The sequence below is a fragment of the Oncorhynchus masou genome, chromosome 30 (assembly GCF_036934945.1).
Source record: "Oncorhynchus masou masou isolate Uvic2021 chromosome 30, UVic_Omas_1.1, whole genome shotgun sequence".
Taxonomy (NCBI): domain Eukaryota; kingdom Metazoa; phylum Chordata; class Actinopteri; order Salmoniformes; family Salmonidae; genus Oncorhynchus; species Oncorhynchus masou.
The window spans coordinates 50,040,823-50,060,146 of record NC_088241.1 but is presented as its reverse complement, the minus strand read 5'-3'; the positions used below and the strand labels follow the sequence as shown (position 1 = coordinate 50,060,146).

Genomic DNA, 19,324 nt, shown 5'->3' with positions numbered 1-19,324 from the left:
TGGATAGATAATAAACAGGGAGTAGCAGCAGTCTCCATAGGGGTGAAGTGACTCTGGATAGATAATAAACAGCGAGTAGCAGCAGTGACATGTGGATAAGTGACTAATAGATAATAAACAGTGAGTAGCAGCAGTGTACATGTAGGTGGAGGTGAAGTGACTATGGATAGATAATAAACAGGGAGTAGCAGCAGTGTACATGTAGGTAGGGGTGAAGTGACTATGGATAGATAATAAACAGTGAGTAGCAGCAGTGTACATGTAGGTAGGGGTGAAGTGACTATGGATAGATAATAAACAGGGAGTAGCAGCAGTGTACATGTAGGTAGGGGTGAAGTGACTATGGATAGATAATAAACAGTGAGTAGCAGCAGTGTACATGTAGGTAGGGGTGAAGTGACTATGGATAGATAATAAACAGTGAGTAGCAGCAGTGTACATGTAGGTAGGGGTGAAGTGACTATGGATAGATAATAAACAGTGAGTAGCAGCAGTGTACATGTAGGTAGGGGTGAAGTGACTCTGGATAGATAATAAACAGTGAGTAGCAGCAGTGTACATGTAGGTAGGGGTGAAGTGACTATGGATAGATAATAAACAGGGAGTAGCAGCAGTGTCCATAGGGGTGAAGTGACTATGGATAGATAATAAACAGTGAGTAGCAGCAGTGTACATGTAGGTAGAGGTGAAGTGACTATGGATAGATAATAAACAGTGAGTAGCAGCAGTGTACATGTAGGTAGAGGTGAAGTGACTATGGATAGATAATAAACAGGGAGTAGCAGCAGTGTACATGTAGGTAGGGGTGAAGTGACTATGGATAGATAATAAACAGTGAGTAGCAGCAGTGTACATGTAGGTAGAGGTGAAGTGACTATGGATAGATAATAAACAACGAGTAGCAGCAGTGTAGGTAAGGGTGAAGTGACTATGGATAGATAATAAACAGGGAGTAGCAGCAGTGTACATGTAGGTAGGGGTGAAGTGACTATGGATAGATAATAAACAACGAGTAGCAGCAGTGTAGTGAAGTGACTATGGATAGATAATAAACAGTGAGTAGCAGCAGTGTACATGTAGGTAGAGGTGAAGTGACTATGGATAGATAATAAACAGTGAGTAGCAGCAGTGTACATGTAGGTAGGGGTGAAGTGACTATGGATAGATAATAAACAGTGAGTAGCAGCAGTGTACATGTAGGTAGGGGTGAAGTGACTATGGATAGATAATAAACAGCGAGTAGCAGCAGTGTACATGTTGTTAGGGGTGAAGTGACTATGGATAGATAATAAACAGTGAGTAGCAGCAGTGTACATGTAGTTAGAGGTGAAGTGACTATGGATAGATAAACAGTGAGTAGCAGTGTAGCAGTGTACATGTAGGTAGGTAGGTGAAGTGACTATGGATAGATAATAAACAGTGAGTAGCAGCAGTGTACATGTAGGGGGTGAAGTGACTATGGATAGATAATAAACAGTGAGTAGCAGCAGTGTACATGTAGGTAGGGGTGAAGTGACTATGGATAGATAATAAACAGTGAGTAGCAGCAGTGTACATGTAGGTAGGGGTGAAGTGACTATGGATAGATAATAAACAGTGAGTAGCAGCAGTGTACATGTAGGTAGGGGTGAAGTGACTATGGATAGATAATAAACAGTGAGTAGCAGCAGTGTACATGTAGGTAGGGGTGAAGTGACTATGGATAGATAATAAACAGTGAGTAGCAGCAGTGTACATGTAGGTAGAGGTGAAGTGACTATGGATAGATAATAAACAGGAGTAGCAGCAGTGTAGGTAGGTAGGGGTGAAGTGACTATGGATAGATAATAAACAGTGAGTAGCAGCAGTGTACATGTAGGTAGGGGTGAAGTGACTATGGATAGATAATAAACAGTGAGTAGCAGCAGTGTACATGTAGGTAGGGGTGAAGTGACTATGGATAGATAATAAACATGCAGCAGGTAGGGGTGAAGTGACTATGGATAGATAATAAACAGTGAGTAGCAGCAGTGTACATGTAGGTAGGGGTGAAGTGACTATGGATAGATAATAAACAGTGAGTAGCAGCAGTGTACATGTAGGTAGGGGTGAAGTGACTATGGATAGATAATAAACAGAGATAATAAACAGTGTAGCAGCAGTGTAGTTAGGGGTGAAGTGACTATGGATAGATAATAAACAGTGAGTAGCAGCAGTGTACATGTAGGTAGGGGTGAAGTGACTATGGATAGATAATAAACAGTGAGTAGCAGCAGTGTACATGTAGGTAGAGGTGAAGTGACTATGGATAGATAATAAACAGGGAGTAGTAGCAGTGTCCATAGGGGTGAAGTGACTATGGATAGATAATAAACAGAGTAGCAGCAGTGTACATGTAGGTAGGGGTGAAGTGACTATGGATAGATAATAAACAGTGAGTAGCAGCAGTGTACATGTAGGTAGGGGTGAAGTGACTATGGATAGATAATAAACAGTGAGTAGTGTACATGCAGTGTGAAGTGACTATGGATGATAATAAACAGTGAGTAGCAGGTACATGTAGGTAGGGGTGAAGTGACTATGGATAGATAATAAACAGTGAGTAGCAGCAGTGTACATGTAGGTAGAGGTGAAGTGACTATGGATAGATAATAAACAGATGTAGGTAGGGGTGAAGTGACTATGGATAGATAATAAACAGTGAGTAGCAGCAGTGTACATGTAGGTAGGGGTGAAGTGACTATGGATAGATAATAAACAGGAGTAGCAGCAGTGTACATGTAGGTAGGGGTGAAGTGACTATGGATAGATAATAAACAGTGAGTAGCAGGATAGATAATAAACAGTGTACATGTAGGTAGGGGTGAAGTGACTATGGATAGATAATAAACAGTGAGTAGCAGCAGTGTACATGTAGGTAGGGGTGAAGTGACTATGGATAGATAATAAACAGTGAGTAGCAGCAGTGTACATGTAGGTAGGGGTGAAGTGACTATGGATAGATAATAAACAGTGAGTAGCAACATGTTGTTAGGGTGAAGTGACTATGGATAGATAATAAACAGTAGCAGCAGTGTACATGTAGGTAGGGGTGAAGTGACTATGGATAGATAATAAACAGTGAGTAGCAGCAGTGTACATGTAGGTAGGGGTGAAGTGACTATGGATAGATAATAAACAGTGAGTAGCAGCAGTGTACATGTTGTTAGGGGTGAAGTGACTATGGATAGATAATAAACAGTGAGTAGCAGCAGTGTACATGTAGGTAGAGGTGAAGTGACTATGGATAGATAATAAACAGTGAGTAGCAGCAGTGTACATGTAGGTAGAGGTGAAGTGACTATGGATAGATAATAAACAGGGAGTAGTAGCAGTGTCCATAGAGGTGAAGTGACTATGGATAGATAATAAACAGTGAGTAGCAGCAGTGTACATGTAGGTAGAGGTGAAGTGACTATGGATAGATAATAAACAGTGAGTAGCAGCAGTGTACATGTAGGTAGAGGTGAAGTGACTATGGATAGATAATAAACAGCGAGTAGCAGCAGTGTACATGTAGGTAGGGGTGAAGTGACTATGGATAGATAATAAACAGTGAGTAGCAGCAGTGTACATGTAGGTAGGGGTGAAGTGACTATGGATAGATAATAAACAGTGAGTAGCAGCAGTGTACATGTAGGTAGAGGTGAAGTGACTATGGATAGATAATAAACAGTGAGTAGCAGCAGTGTACATGTAGGTAGGGGTGAAGTGACTATGGATAGATAATAAACAGTGAGTAGCAGCAGTGTACATGTAGGTAGGGGTGAAGTGACTATGGATAGATAATAAACAGGGAGTAGCAGCAGTGTACATGTAGGTAGGGGTGAAGTGACTATGGATAGATAATAAACAGTGAGTAGCAGCAGTGTACATGTAGGTAGGGGTGAAGTGACTATGGATAGATAATAAACAGTGAGTAGCAGCAGTGTACATGTAGGTAGGGGTGAAGTGACTATGGATAGATAATAAACAGTGAGTAGCAGCAGTGTACATGTAGGTAGGGTGAAGTGACTATGGATAGATAATAAACAGTGAGTAGCAGCAGTGTACATGTAGGTAGGGGTGAAGTGACTATGGATAGATAATAAACAGTGAGTAGCAGCAGTGTACATGTAGGTAGGGGTGAAGTGACTATGGATAGATAATAAACAGTGAGTAGCAGCAGTGTACATGTAGGTAGGGGTGAAGTGACTATGGATAGATAATAAACAGTGAGTAGCAGCAGTGAGTAGCAGTGTAGGTGGGGGTGAAGTGACTATGGATGTAGGTAGAGGTGAAGTGACTATGGATAGATAATAAACAGTGAGTAGCAGCAGTGTACATGTAGGTAGGGGTGAAGTGACTATGGATAGATAATAAACAGTGAGTAGCAGCAGTGTACATGTAGGTAGGGGTGAAGTGACTATGGATAGATAATAAACAGTGAGTAGCAGCAGTGTACATGTTGTTAGGGGTGAAGTGACTATGGATAGATAATAAACAGTGAGTAGCAGCAGTGTACATGTTGTTAGGGGTGAAGTGACTATGGATAGATAATAAACAGTGAGTAGCAGCAGTGTACATGTAGGTAGAGGTGAAGTGACTATGGATAGATAATAAACAGTGAGTAGCAGCAGTGTACATGTAGGTAGGGGTGAAGTGACTATGGATAGATAATAAACAGCGAGTAGCAGCAGTGTACATGTAGGTAGGGGTGAAGTGACTATGGATAGATAATAAACGGAGTAGCAGCAGTGTACATGTAGGTAGGGGTGAAGTGACTATGGATAGATAATAAACAGTGAGTAGCAGCAGTGTACATGTAGGTAGGGGTGAAGTGACTATGGATAGATAATAAACAGTGAGTAGCAGCAGTGTACATGTAGGTAGGGGTGAAGTGACTATGGATAGATAATAAACAGTGAGTAGCAGCAGTGTACATGTAGGTAGAGGTGAAGTGACTATGGATAGATAATAAACAGTGAGTAGCAGCAGTGTACATGTAGGTAGAGGTGAAGTGACTATGGATAGATAATAAACAGGGAGTAGTAGCAGTGTCCATAGAGGTGAAGTGACTATGGATAGATAATAAACAGTGAGTAGCAGCAGTGTACATGTAGGTAGAGGTGAAGTGACTATGGATAGATAATAAACAGTGAGTAGCAGCAGTGTAGGTAAGGGTGAAGTGACTATGGATAGATAATAAACAGGGAGTAGCAGCAGTGTACATGTAGGTAGGGGTGAAGTGACTATGGATAGATAATAAACAGTGAGTAGCAGCAGTGTACATGTAGGTAGGGGTGAAGTGACTATGGATAGATAATAAACAGTGAGTAGCAGCAGTGTACATGTAGGTGAGTGACTATGGATAATAAACAGAAGTGTACATATGGATGACTATGATAGATAAAAACAGTGAGTAGCAGCAGTGTACATGTAGGTAGAGGTGAAGTGACTATGGATAGATAATAAACAGTGAGTAGCAGCAGTGTACATGTAGGTAGGGGTGAAGTGACTATGGATAGATAATAAACAGTGAGTAGCAGCAGTGTACATGTAGGTAGGGGTGAAGTGACTATGGATATAGATAATAAACAGTGAGTAGCAACAGTGTACATGTAGGTAGGGGTGAAGTGACTATGGATAGATAATAAACAGTGAGTAGCAGCAGTGTACATGTAGGTAGAGGTGAAGTGACTATGGATAGATAATAAACAGTGAGTAGCAGCAGTGTACATGTAGGTAGAGGTGAAGTGACTATGGATAGATAATAAACAGTGAGTAGCAGCAGTGTACATGTAGGGTAGGGGTGAAGTGACTATGGATAGATAATAAACAGTGAGTAGCAGCAGTGTACATGTTGTTAGGGGTGAAGTGACTATGGATAGATAATAAACAGTGAGTAGCAGCAGTGTACATGTTGTTAGGGGTGAAGTGACTATGGATAGATAATAAACAGTGAGTAGCAGCAGTGTACATGTAGGTAGGGGTGAAGTGACTATGGATAGATAATAAACAGTGAGTAGCAGCAGTGTACATGTAGGTAGGGGTGAAGTGACTATGGATAGATAATAAACAGTGAGTAGCAGCAGTGTACATGTAGGTAGGGGTGAAGTGACTATGGATAGATAATAAACAGTGAGTAGCAGCAGTGTACATGTAGGTAGAGGTGAAGTGACTATGGATAGATAATAAACAGTGAGTAGCAGCAGTGTACATGTAGGTAGGGGTGAAGTGACTATGGATAGATAATAAACAGTGAGTAGCAGCAGTGTACATGTAGGTAGGGAAGTGACTATGGATAGATGAAGTGACTATGGATAGATAATAAACAGTGAGTAGCAGCAGTGTACATGTAATAAACAGTTAGGGGTGAAGTGACTATGGATAGATAATAAACAGTGAGTAGCAGCAGTGTACATGTAGGTAGGGGTGAAGTGACTATGGATAGATAATAAACAGTGAGTAGCAGCAGTGTACATGTAGGTAGGGGTGAAGTGACTATGGATAGATAATAAACAGTGAGTAGCAGCAGTGTACATGTAGGTAGGGGTGAAGTGACTATGGATAGATAATAAACAGTGAGTAGCAGCAGTGTACATGTAGGTAGGGTGAAGTGACTATGGATAGATAATAAACAGTGAGTAGCAGCAGTGTACATGTAGGTAGGGGTGAAGTGACTATGGATAGATAATAAACAGTGAGTAGCAGCAGTGTACATGTAGGTAGGGGTGAAGTGACTATGGATAGATAATAAACAGTGAGTAGCAGCAGTGTACATGTAGGTAGGGGTGAAGTGACTATGCATAGATAATAAACAGTGAGTAGCAGCAGTGTACATGTAGGTAGGGGTGAAGTGACTATGGATAGATAATAAACAGTGAGTAGCAGCAGTGTACATGTAGGTAGGGGTGAAGTGACTATGGATAGATAATAAACAGTGAGTAGCAGCAGTGTACATGTAGGTAGAGGTGAAGTGACTATGGATAGATAATAAACAGTGAGTAGCAGCAGTGTACATGTAGGTAGGGGTGAAGTGACTATGGATAGATAATAAACAGTGAGTAGCAGCAGTGTACATGTAGGTAGGGGTGAAGTGACTATGGATAGATAATAAACAACGAGTAGCAGCAGTGTAGGTAAGGGTGAAGTGACTATGGATAGATAATAAACAGTGAGTAGCAGCAGTGTACATGTAGGTAGAGGTGAAGTGACTATGGATAGATAATAAACAGTGAGTAGCAGCAGTGTACATGTAGGTAGGGGTGAAGTGACTATGGATAGATAATAAACAGTGAGTAGCAGCAGTGTACATGTAGGTAGGGGTGAAGTGACTATGGATAGATAATAAACAGTGAGTAGCAGCAGTGTACATGTTGTTAGGGGTGAAGTGACTATGGATAGATAATAAACAGCGAGTCGCAACAGTGTACATGTTGTTAGGGGTGAAGTGACTATGGATAGATAATAAACAGTGAGTAGCAGCAGTGTACATGTAGGTAGAGGTGAAGTGACTATGGATAGATAATAAACAGTGAGTAGCAGCAGTGTACATGTAGGTAGGGGTGAAGTGACTATGGATAGATAATAAACAGTGAGTAGCAGCAGTGTACATGTAGGTAGGGGTGAAGTGACTATGGATAGATAATAAACAGTGAGTAGCAGCAGTGTACATGTAGGTAGGGGTGAAGTGACTATGGATAGATAATAAACAGTGAGTAGCAGCAGTGTACATGTAGGTAGGGGTGAAGTGACTATGGATAGATAATAAACAGTGAGTAGCAGCAGTGTACATGTAGGTAGGGGGATAGAAGTGACTATGGATAGATAATAAACAGTGAGTAGCAGCAGTGTACATGTAGGTAGAGGTGAAGTGACTATGGATAGATAATAAACAGTGAGTAGCAGCAGTGTACATGTAGGTAGAGGTGAAGTGACTATGGATAGATAATAAACAGGAGTAGCAGCAGTGTCCATAGGTAGGTGAAGTGACTATGGATAGATAATAAACAGTGAGTAGCAGCAGTGTACATGTAGGTAGAGGTGAAGTGACTATGGATAGATAATAAAACAAGTAGCAGCAGTGTAGGTAGGAAGGGTGAAGTGACTATGGATAGATAATAAACAGGAGTAGCAGCAGTGTACATGTAGGTAGGGGTGAAGTGACTATGGATAGATAATAAACAGTGAGTAGCAGCAGTGTACATGTAGGTAGGGGTGAAGTGACTATGGATAGATAATAAACAGTGAGTAGCAGCAGTGTACATGTAGGTAGAGGTGAAGTGACTATGGATAGATAATAAACAGTGAGTAGCAGCATGTACATGTAGGTAGGGGTGAAGTGACTATGGATAGATAATAAACAGTGAGTAGCAGCAGTGTACATGTAGGTAGGGGTGAAGTGACTATGGATAGATAATAAACAGTGAGTAGCAGCAGTGTACATGTAGGTAGGGGTGAAGTGACTATGGATAGATAATAAACAGTGAGTAGCAGCAGTGTACATGTAGGTAGGGGTGAAGTGACTATGGATAGATAATAAACAGTGAGTAGCAGCAGTGTACATGTAGGTAGAGGTGAAGTGACTATGGATAGATAATAAACAGTGAGTAGCAGCAGTGTACATGTAGGTAGAGGTGAAGTGACTATGGATAGATAATAAACAGTGAGTAGCAGCAGTGTACATGTAGGTAGGGGTGAAGTGACTATGGATAGATAATAAACAGTGAGTAGCAGCAGTGTACATGTTGTTAGGGGTGAAGTGACTATGGATAGATAATAAACAGTGAGTAGCAGCAACAGTGTACATGTAGATAATAAACAGTAGGTTAGGGGTGAAGTGACTATGGATAGATAATAAACAGTGAGTAGCAGCAGTGTACATGTAGGTAGAGGTGAAGTGACTATGGATAGATAATAAACAGTGAGTAGCAGCAGTGTACATGTAGGTAGGGGTGAAGTGACTATGGATAGATAATAAACAGTGAGTAGCAGCAGTGTACATGTAGGTAGGGGTGAAGTGACTATGGATAGATAATAAACAGTGAGTAGCAGCAGTGTACATGTAGGTAGAGGTGAAGTGACTATGGATAGATAATAAACAGTGAGTAGCAGCAGTGTACATGTAGGTAGGGGTGAAGTGACTATGGATAGATAATAAACAGTGAGTAGCAGCAGTGTACATGTAGGTAGGGGTGAAGTGACTATGGATAGATAATAAACAGTGAGTAGCAGCAGTGTACATGTAGGTTAGGGGTGAAGTGACTATGGATAGATAATAAACAGTGAGTAGCAGCAGTGTACATGTAGGTAGGGGAGTGAAGTGACTGTAGGTAGGGGTGAAGTGATAGATAATAAACAGTGAGTAGCAGCAGTGTACATGTAGGTAGGGGTGAAGTGACTATGGATAGATAATAAACAGTGAGTAGCAGCAGTGTACATGTAGGTAGGGGTGAAGTGACTATGGATAGATAATAAACAGTGAGTAGCAGCAGTGTACATGTAGGTAGGGGTGAAGTGACTATGGATAGATAATAAACAGTGAGTAGCAGCAGTGTACATGTAGGTAGGGGTGAAGTGACTATGGATAGATAATAAACAGTGAGTAGCAGCAGTGTACATGTAGGTAGGGGTGAAGTGACTATGGATAGATAATAAACAGTGAGTAGCAGCAGTGTACATGTAGGTAGGGGTGAAGTGACTATGGATAGATAATAAACAGTGAGTAGCAGCAGTGTACATGTAGGTAGGGGTGAAGTGACTATGGATAGATAATAAACAGTGAGTAGCAGCAGTGTACATGTAGGTAGAGGTGAAGTGACTATGGATAGATAATAAACAGTGAGTAGCAGCAGTGTACATGTAGGTAGGGGTGAAGTGACTATGGATAGATAATAAACAGTGAGTAGCAGCAGTGTACATGTAGGTAGGGGTGAAGTGACTATGGATAGATAATAAACAGTAGTAGCAGCAGTGTACATGTAAGGGGTGAAGTGACTATGGATAGATAATAAACAGTGAGTAGCAGCAGTGTACATGTAGGTAGAGGTGAAGTGACTATGGATAGATAATAAACAGTGAGTAGCAGCAGTGTACATGTAGGTAGGGGTGAAGTGAATAGATAATAAACAGTGAGACTATGGATAGATAATAATAATAAACAGTGAGTAGCAGCAGTGTACATGTAGGTAGGGGTGAAGTGACTATGGATAGATAATAAACAGTGAGTAGCAGCAGTGTACATGTTGGTAGGGGTGAAGTGACTATGGATAGATAATAAACATAGCAGCAGTGTACATGTTGTTAGGGGTGAAGTGACTATGGATAGATAATAAACAGTGAGTAGCAGCAGTGTACATGTGTAGGTAGAGGTGAAGACTATGGATAGATAATAAACAGTGAGTGACTATGGATAGATAATAAACAGCGAGTAGCAGCAGTGTACATGTAGGTAGGGGTGAAGTGACTATGGATAGATAATAAACAGTGAGTAGCAGCAGTGTACATGTAGGTAGGGGTGAAGTGACTATGGATAGATAATAAACAGTGAGTAGCAGCAGTGTACATGTAGGTAGAGGTGAAGTGACTATGGATAGATAATAAACAGTGAGTAGCAGCAGTGTACATGTAGGTAGGGGTGAAGTGACTATGGATAGATAATAAACAGTGAGTAGCAGCAGTGTACATGTAGGTAATAAACAGGGTGAAGTGACTATGGATAGATAATAAACAGTGAGTAGCAGCAGTGTACATGTTGTTAGGGGTGAAGTGACTATGGATAGATAATAAACAGTGAGTAGCAGCAGTGTACATGTAGGTAGGGGTGAAGTGACTATGGATAGATAATAAACAGTGAGTAGCAGCAGTGTACATGTAGGTAGGGGTGAAGTGACTATGGATAGATAATAAACAGTGAGTAGCAGCAGTGTACATGTAGGTAGGGGTGAAGTGACTATGGATAGATAATAAACAGTGAGTAGCAGCAGTGTACATGTAGGTAGGGGTGAAGTGACTATGGATGGATAATACCAGTGAGTAGCAACAGTGTACATGTAGGTAGGGGTGAAGTGACTATGGATAGATAATAAACAGTGAGTAGCAGCAGTGTACATGTAGGTAGAGGTGAAGTGACTATGGATAGATAATAAACAGTGAGTAGCAGCAGTGTACATGTAGGTAGAGGTGAAGTGACTATGGATAGATAATAAACAGTGAGTAGCAGCAGTGTACATGTAGGTAGAGGTGAAGTGACTATGGATAGATAATAAACAGTGAGTAGCAGCAGTGTACATGTAGGTAGGGGTGAAGTGACTATGGATAGATAATAAACAGTGAGTAGCAGCAGTGTACATGTAGGTAGAGGTGAAGTGACTGGATAGATAATAAACAGTGAGTAGCAGCAGTGTACATGTAGGTAGAGGTGAAGTGACTATGGATAGATAATAAACAGTGAGTAGCAGCAGTGTACATGTAGGTAGGGGTGAAGTGACTATGGATAGATAATTAACAGTGAGTAGCAGCAGTGTACATGTAGGTAGGGGTGAAGTGACTCTGGATAGATAATAAACAGGGAGTAGCAGCATGTGTACATGTAGGTAGGTGAAGTGACTATGGATAGATAATAAACAGTGAGTAGCAGCAGTGTACATGTAGGTAGGGGTGAAGTGACTATGGATAGATAATAAACAGTGAGTAGCAGCAGTGTACATGTAGGTAGGGGTGAAGTGACTATGGATAGATAATAAACAGTGAGTAGCAGCAGTGTACATGTAGGTAGGGGTGAAGTGACTATGGATAGATAATAAACAGTGAGTAGCAGCAGTGTACATGTAGTTAGAGGTGAAGTGACTATGGATAGATAATAAACAGTGAGTAGCAGCAGTGTACATGTAGGTAGAGGTGAAGTGACTATGGATAGATAATAAACAGCGAGTAGCAGCAGTGTAGGTAAGGGTGAAGTGACTATGGATAGATAATAAACAGGGAGTAGCAGCAGTGTACATGTAGGTAGGGGTGAAGTGACTATGGATAGATAATAAACAGTGAGTAGCAGCAGTGTACATGTAGGTAGGGGTGAAGTGACTATGGATAGATAATAAACAGTGAGTAGCAGCAGTGTACATGTAGGTAGGGGTGAAGTGACTATGGATAGATAATAAACAGTGAGTAGCAGCAGTGTACATGTAGGTAGAGGTGAAGTGACTATGGATAGATAATAAACAGTGAGTAGCAGCAGTGTACATGTAGGTAGGGGTGAAGTGACTATGGATAGATAATAAACAGTGAGTAGCAGCAGTGTACATGTAGGTAGGGGTGAAGTGACTATGGATAGATAATAAACAGTGAGTAGCAGCAGTGTACATGTAGGTAGGGGTGAAGTGACTATGGATAGATAATAAACAGTGAGTAGCAGCAGTGTACATGTAGGTAGAGGTGAAGTGACTATGGATAGATAATAAACAGAGAGTAGCAGCAGTGTACATGTAGGTAGAGGTGAAGTGACTATGGATAGATAATAAACAGTGAGTAGCAGCAGTGTACATGTAGGTAGATGAAGTGACTATGGATAGATAATAAACAGTGAGTAGCAGCAGTGTACATGTAGGTAGGGGTGAAGTGACTATGGATAGATAATAAACAGTGAGTAGCAGCAGTGTACATGTTGTTAGGGGTGAAGTGACTATGGATAGATAATAAACAGTGAGTAGCAGCAGTGTACATGTAGGTAGAGGTGAAGTGACTATGGATAGATAATAAACAGTGAGTAGCAGCAGTGTACATGTAGGTAGGGGTGAAGTGACTATGGATAGATAATTAACAGTGAGTAGCAGCAGTGTACATGTAGGTAGATAATAAACAGGGTGAAGTGACTATGGATAGATAATAAACAGTGAGTAGCAGCAGTGTACATGTAGGTAGGGTGAAGTGACTATGGATAGATAATAAACAGTGAGTAGCAGCAGTGTACATGTAGGTAGGGGTGAAGTGACTATGGATAGATAATAAACAGTGAGTAGCAGCAGTGTACATGTAGGTAGGGGTGAAGTGACTATGGATAGATAATAAACAGTGAGTAGCAGCAGTGTACATGTTGTTAGGGGTGAAGTGACTATGGATAGATAATAAACAGTGAGTAGCAGCAGTGTACATGTAGGTAGGATAGGTGAAGTGACTATGGATAGATAATAAACAGTGAGTAGCAGCAGTGTACATGTAGGTAGGGGTGAAGTGACTATGGATAGATAATAAACAGTGAGTAGCAGCAGTGTACATGTAGGTAGGGGTGAAGTGACTATGGATAGATAATAAACAGTGAGTAGCAGCAGTGTACATGTAGGTAGGGGTGAAGTGACTATGGATAGATAATAAACAGTGAGTAGCAGCAGTGTACATGTAGGTATAGACTATAGATAATAAACAGTGAGTAGCAGCAGTGTACATGTAGGTAGGGGTGAAGTGACTATGGATAGATAATAAACAGGAGTAGCAGCAGTGTACATGTAGGTAGGGGTGAAGTGACTATGGATAGATAATAAACAGTGAGTAGCAGCAGTGTACATGTAGGGGTGAAGTGAGGATAGATAATAAACAGAAGTGACTATGGATAGATAATAAACAGTGAGTAGCAGCAGTGTACATGTAGGTAGGGGTGAAGTGACTATGGATAGATAATAAACAGTGAGTAGCAGCAGTGTACATGTAGGTAGGGGTGAAGTGACTATGGATAGATAATAAACAGTGAGTAGCAGCAGTGTACATGTAGGTAGGGGTGAAGTGACTATGGATAGATAATAAACAGTGAGTAGCAGCAGTGTACATGTAGGTAGGGTGAAGTGACTATGGATAGATAATAAACAGGGAGTAGCAGCAGTGTACATGTAGGTAGGGGTGAAGTGACTATGGATAGATAATAAACAGTGAGTAGCAGCAGTGTACATGTAGGTAGAGGTGAAGTGACTATGGATAGATAATAAACAGTGAGTAGCAGCAGTGTACATGTAGGTAGGGGTGAAGTGACTATGGATAGATAATAAACAGTGAGTAGCAGCAGTGTACATGTAGGTAGGGGTGAAGTGACTATGGATAGATAATAAACAGTGAGTAGCAGCAGTGTACATGTTGTTAGGGGTGAAGTGACTATGGATAGATAATAAACAGTGAGTAGCAGCAGTGTACATGTTGTTAGGGGTGAAGTGACTATGGATAGATAATAAACAGTGAGTAGCAGCAGTGTACATGTAGGTAGAGGTGAAGTGACTATGGATAGATAATAAACAGTGAGTAGCAGCAGTGTACATGTAGGTAGGGGTGAAGTGACTATGGATAGATAATAAACAGTGAGTAGCAGCAGTGTACATGTAGGTAGGGGTGAAGTGACTATGGATAGATAATAAACAGTGAGTAGCAGCAGTGTACATGTAGGTAGGGGTGAAGTGACTATGGATAGATAATAAACAGTGAGTAGCAGCAGTGTACATGTAGGTAGGGGTGAAGTGACTATGGATAGATAATAAACAGTGAGTAGCAGCAGTGTACATGTAGGTAGGGGTGAAGTGACTATGGATAGATAATAAACAGTGAGTAGCAGCAGTGTACATGTAGGTAGAGGTGAAGTGACTATGGATAGATAATAAACAGTGAGTAGCAGCAGTGTACATGTAGGTAGAGGTGAAGTGACTATGGATAGATAATAAACAGTGAGTAGCAGCAGTGTACATGTAGGGGGTGAAGTGACTATGGATAGATAATAAACAGTGAGTAGCAGCAGTGTACATGTAGGTAGGGTGAAGTGACTATGGATAGATAATAAACAGTGAGTAGCAGTAGCAGCAGTGTACATGTAGGTAGATAATAAACAGGTGAAGTGAGGTAGGGGTGAAGTGACTATGGATAGATAATAAACAGTGAGTAGCAGCAGTGTACATGTAGGTAGGGGTGAAGTGACTATGGATAGATAATAAACAGTGATAAACAGTGAGTAGCAGCAGTGTACATGTAGGTAGAGGTGAAGTGACTATGGATAGATAATAAACAGTGAGTAGCAGCAGTGTACATGTAGGTAGAGGTGAAGTGACTATGGATAGATAATAAACAGTGAGTAGCAGCAGTGTACATGTAGGTAGGGGTGAAGTGACTATGGATAGATAATAAACAGTGAGTAGCAGCAGTGTACATGTAGGTAGGGGTGAAGTGACTATGGATAGATAATAAACAGTGAGTAGCAGCAGTGTACATGTAGGTAGGGGTGAAGTGACTATGGATAGATAATAAACAGTGAGTAGCAGCAGTGTACATGTAGGTAGAGGTGAAGTGACTATGGATAGATAATAAACAGTGAGTAGCAGCAGTGTACATGTAGGTAGAGGTGAAGTGACTATGGATAGATAATAAACAGTGAGTAGCAGCAGTGTACATGTAGGTAGGGGTGAAGTGACTATGGATAGATAATAAACAGTGAGTAGCAGCAGTGTACATGTTGTTAGGGGTGAAGTGACTATGGATAGATAATAAACAGTGAGTAGCAGCAGTGTACATGTAGTTAGGGGTGAAGTGACTATGGATAGATAATAAACAGTGAGTAGCAGCAGTGTACATGTAGGTAGAGGTGAAGTGACTATGGATAGATAATAAACAGTGAGTAGCAGCAGTGTACATGTAGGTAGGGGTGAAGTGACTATGGATAGATAATAAACAGTGAGTAGCAGCAGTGTACATGTAGGTAGGGGTGAAGTGACTATGGATAGATAATAAACAGTGAGTAGCAGCAGTGTACATGTAGGTAGGGGTGAAGTGACTATGGATAGATAATAAACAGTGAGTAGCAGCAGTGTACATGTAGGTAGGGGTGAAGTGACTATGGATAGATAATAAACAGTGAGTAGCAGCAGTGTACATGTAGGTAGGGGTGAAGTGACTATGGATAGATAATAAACAGTGAGTAGCAGCAGTGTACATGTTGTTAGGGGTGAAGTGACTATGGATAGATAATAAACAGTGAGTAGCAGCAGTGTACATGTAGGTAGGGGTGAAGTGACTATGGATAGATAATAAACAGTGAGTAGCAGCAGTGTACATGTAGGTAGGGGTGAAGTGACTATGGATAGATAATAAACAGTGAGTAGCAGCAGTGTACATGTAGGTAGCAAGTGACTAGGATAGATAATAAACATGTAGCAGCAGTGTATGTAGGGTGAAGTGACTATGGATAGATAATAAACAGTGAGTAGCAGCAGTGTACATGTAGGTAGGGGTGAAGTGACTATGGATAGATAATAAACAGTGAGTAGCAGCAGTGTACATGTAGGTAGGGGTGAAGTGACTATGGATAGATAATAAACAGTGAGTAGCAGCAGTGTACATGTAGGTAGGGGTGAAGTGACTATGGATAGATAATAAACAGGATAGATAATAAACAGAGTAGCAGCAGTGTACATGTAGGTAGGGGTGAAGTGACTATGGATATAGATAATAAACAGTGAGTAGCAGCAGTGTACATGTAGGTAGGGGTGAAGTGACTATGGATAGATAATAAACAGTGAGTAGCAGCAGTGTACATGTAGGTAGGGGTGAAGTGACTATGGATAGATAATAAACAGTGAGTAGCAGCAGTGTACATGTAGGTAGGGGTGAAGTGACTATGGATAGATAATAAACAGTGAGTAGCAGCAGTGTACATGTAGGTAGGGGTGAAGTGACTATGGATAGATAATAAACAGTGAGTAGCAGCAGTGTACATGTAGGTAGGGGTGAAGTGACTATGGATAGATAATAAACAGTGAGTAGCAGCAGTGTACATGTAGGTAGGGGTGAAGTGACTATGGATAGATAATAAACAGTGAGTAGCAGCAGTGTACATGTAGGTAGAGGTGAAGTGACTATGGATAGATAATAAACAGCGAGTAGCAGCAGTGTACATGTAGGTAGGGGTGAAGTGACTATGGATAGATAATAAACAGTGAGTAGCAGCAGTGTACATGTGAAGTGACTATGGATAGATAATAAACAGTGAGCAGTGAAGTGACTATGGATAGATAATAAACAGTGAGTAGCAGCAGTGTACATGTAAGGGTGAAGTGACTATGGATAGATAATAAACAGTGAGTAGCAGCAGTGTACATGTAGGTAGAGGTGAAGTGACTATGGATAGATAATAAACAGTGAGTAGCAGCAGTGTACATGTAGGTAGGGGTGAAGTGACTATGGATAGATAATAAACAGTGAGTAGCAGCAGTGTACATGTAGGTAGGGGTGAAGTGACTATGGATAGATAATAAACAGTGAGTAGCAGCAGTGTACATGTTGTTAGGGGTGAAGTGACTATGGATAGATAATAAACAGTGAGTAGCAGCAGTGTACATGTAGGTAGGGGTGAAGTGACTATGGATAGATAATAAACAGTGAGTAGCAGCAGTGTACATGTAGGTAGAGGTGAAGTGACTATGGATAGATAATAAACAGCGAGTAGCAGCAGTGTACATGTAGGTAGGGGTGAAGTGACTATGGATAGATAATAAACAGTGAGTAGCAGCAGTGTACATGTAGGTAGGGGTGAAGTGACTATGGATAGATAATAAACAGTGAGTAGCAGCAGTGTACATGTAGGTAGGGGTGAAGTGACTATGGATAGATAATAAACAGTGAGTAGCAGCAGTGTACATGTAGGTAGGGGTGAAGTGACTATGGATAGATAATAAACAGTGAGTAGCAGCAGTGTACATGTAGGTAGGGGTGAAGTGACTATGGATAGATAATAAACAGTGAGTAGCAGCAGTGTACATGTAGGTAGGGGTGAAGTGACTATGGATAGATAATAAACAGTGAGTAGCAGCAGTGTACATGTAGGTAGAGGTGAAGTGACTATGGATAGATAATAAACAGGAGTAGTAGCAGCAGTGTGAGTAGGTGAAGTGACTATGGATAGATAATAAACAGTGAGTAGCAGCAGTGTACATGTAGGTAGAGGTGAAGTGACTATGGATAGATAATAAACAACAAGTAGCAGCAGTGTAGGTAAGGGTGAAGTGACTATGGATAGATAATAAACAGGGAGTAGCAGCAGTGTACATGTAGGTAGGGGTGAAGTGACTATGGATAGATAATAAACAGTGAGTAGCAGCAGTGTACATGTAGGTAGGGGTGAAGTGACTATGGATAGATAATAAACAGTGAGTAGCAGCATACATGTATAGAGGTGAAGTGACTATGGATAGATAATAAACAGTGAGTAGCAGCAGTGTACATGTAGGTAGAGGTGAAGTGACTATGGATAGATAATAAACAGTGAGTAGCAGCAGTGTACATGTAGGTAGGGGTGAAGTGACTATGGATAGATAATAAACAGTGAGTAGCAGCAGTGTACATGTAGTTAGGGGTGAAGTGACTATGTATAGATAATAAACAGTACATGTAGTAGCAGCAGTGTACATGTTGTTAGGGGTGAAGTGACTATGGATAGATAATAAACAGTGAGTAGCAGCAGTGTACATGTAGGTAGGGGTGAAGTGACTATGGATAGATAATAAACAGTGAGTAGCAGCAGTGTACATGTAGGTAGGGGTGAAGTGACTATGGATAGATAATAAACAGTGAGTAGCAGCAGTGTACATGTAGGTAGGGGTGAAGTGACTATGGATAGATAATAAACAGTGAGTAGCAGCAGTGTACATGTAGGTAGAGGTGAAGTGACTATGGATAGATAATAAACAGTGAGTAGCAGCAGTGTACATGTAGGTAGGGGTGAAGTGACTATGGATAGATAATAAACAGTGAGTAGCAGCAGTGTACATGTAGGTAGGGGTGAAGTGACTATGGATAGATAATAAACAGTGAGTAGCAGCAGTGTACATGTTGTTAGGGGTGAAGTGACTATGGATAGATAATAAACAGTGAGTAGCAGCAGTGTACATGTAGGTAGGGGTGAAGTGACTATGGATAGATAATAAACAGTGAGTAGCAGCAGTGTACATGTAGGTAGGGGTGAAGTGACTATGGATAGATAATAAACAGTGAGTAGCAGCAGTGTACATGTAGGTAGGGGTGAAGTGACTATGGATAGATAATAAACAGTGAGTAGCAGCAGTGTACATGTAGGTAGGGGTGAAGTGACTATGGATAGATAATAAACAGTGAGTAGCAGCAGTGTACATGTAGGTAGGGGTGAAGTGACTATGGATAGATAATAAACAGTGAGTAGCAGCAGTGTACATGTAGGTAGTAGACAGATAATAAACAGTGAGTAGTAGTAGGGGTGAAGTGACTATGGATAGATAATAAACAGTGAGTAGCAGCAGTGTACATGTAGGTAGGGTGAAGTGACTATGGATAG

At 40.9% G+C, this 19,324-nt stretch overlaps 1 protein-coding gene across 1 annotated transcript in view; it reads left to right on the top strand.

The window, feature by feature from the left end:
- rttn (rotatin) overlaps nucleotides 1-19,324 on the top strand; it is a 94,798-nt gene that overhangs the window by 38,908 nt on the left and 36,566 nt on the right.